The 1,680-nt window shown below is 35.6% G+C and overlaps 1 protein-coding gene across 11 annotated transcripts in view; it reads left to right on the forward strand.

Annotated features, from left to right (window-relative positions):
* LOC107083665 (receptor-type tyrosine-protein phosphatase S-like) overlaps positions 1 to 1,680 on the forward strand; it is a 272,199-nt gene that overhangs the window by 80,368 nt on the left and 190,151 nt on the right. For 3 of the 11 annotated variants that reach the window (XM_015373049.1, XM_015373050.1, XM_015373048.1), the window contains exon 1: positions 338 to 830. The exons of 1 other annotated variant lie outside the window; for it this stretch is intronic. The gene's annotated coding sequence lies outside the window, so the exon portion shown is untranslated. Of the gene's footprint in view, positions 1 to 336; positions 831 to 1,680 lie in introns of those variants that run through there. 7 more of the 11 variants (XM_015373051.1, XM_015373056.1, XM_015373054.1 and 4 more) reach the window with 4 other exon arrangements.

A 1,680-nucleotide genomic window follows, 5' to 3' on the forward strand; every position in this document is an offset into this window, starting at 1 on the left:
TATATATATATATATATATATATATATATATATACACATACATATATGAGAAGCTTACAACATATATACATATCGGAAATTTAAACTCCTGTGCTCCTGTGCTTGTATAAAAGACTATTTCTGAGATTTGTATATGTGCATACATACAAATCTCAGAAATAGTCTTTTATACGAGCACAGGAGTTTAAATTTCCGAGTCGACTGATATGCTTTTGAACGCACCGAGATGTGAGTTACAACCTACCGTCTAGTTTATTTGGGTGACACTGAACGCAACACAAGGGTTCTGTGCTTCTTTTCCCCTCCTCTGCCTCAAACTCGAGTAGAGAAGAGAGAGGGGGGTAGCTGACTCCTGTCTCCCCACCCCCAGCTCCTATGAGGTGGATTTGGGAAGAAAAGGAATCCAAATCTGCGTCGCGGAGATAACGGGAGACTCTTTTAAAACAGATCCACATTTGGAGATCCGTGCGCCACTGCCGCGCGCGGATTATTTGGCTGTTTTTGTTTGTTTTTTTGTTTTGTTTTTGTTTTTTTGAGGGTTTTTTTCCCCCCCGGAGTAAGGTGCTGCTTTGGAGCGTCAGTTTTCTCTGAAAGGAAAGGTGTACAGCCAAAACAGACAGGGGATAAAAGAGGAGTGTTTTAAACCTGCGCCCTGTGTTAACAAATGATGTTCTGAAAAGTGGAATAAAGCTTTTTTCTGCATTCTGGGGATGCAACGTAACTGTTCTACAAGGGGCAGCTACACAGAAAATGGATCTGAAAACTGCCCCCCCTAAACCAGCAAGGGGGTAGATAGAAAAAAATCCCCATTTCTCAAACACTGAAACAAAGTAAGTAAATTAAACTTTTCTTATTGTACTTAGTTTTTCAAGCTGTTTAGAATAAAAAGGGAGATTTGAAGATTTTGGAATAAAAAGTTACATAGTTTTTAATTCATTTAAAATCCCGTTTGAAGCAGTCTACTGTGGAAACAGAGGAAAAATGATTTTTTTGTGCGCTGAGCGTGTTTTCTAAACAAAAAACAAAACAAACATTTGCTTTATGTTTGTGATATTTTGACTTCTGTCTTTCTCTTAATGGTTTGATTTGTATAAAAGATTATTCAAAACAGTTAAAAACACAACTGAACCCCTTTAACCAATGTTTAGAAAGCTGAGATTTTCATCTGTTGCTTTTAACAACTGCAGAAAAACTCATTTCACCCATTTGTTGCGCACATAAAATAAGATAATTTAAGATTAACTTTATTGTCCCAAATGAATTGATTTGTGTACAGACTGACTGCTACATAGTCCAAACTATGTGTCACACTGCATTCACACCAAAAAGAAAAACACTGCTATAAAAAAATCCATAATAAGACAATAAATAAATAAATACATAAGGAAGGATGTTACATTACATTCACAATAAAAAAAATTGTGAAAAAATGTACAAAAACCCTTCCTTAAAAATCTGTTATGTGCGATAATGAATACATAAAAAAAACATGTCAGTTTAGTTTAAATTTTGAACACCATTGTCTATTCCACAATTTACTGCTTGATACTGTTTATTGCCTCATTTGTTCTGGAAAGCAGAACAAATGACTTCTTATAGCAGTTCAATCTACAGGCAGGGACTCTTAAAGGAATAGTACACCCAAAACATGATTAGCCTTCATTTTCTACTCACCCCCAT

The sequence above is a fragment of the Cyprinodon variegatus genome, unplaced genomic scaffold (assembly GCF_000732505.1).
Source record: "Cyprinodon variegatus isolate N-32 unplaced genomic scaffold, C_variegatus-1.0 Scaffold80, whole genome shotgun sequence".
Classification (NCBI taxonomy): domain Eukaryota; kingdom Metazoa; phylum Chordata; class Actinopteri; order Cyprinodontiformes; family Cyprinodontidae; genus Cyprinodon; species Cyprinodon variegatus.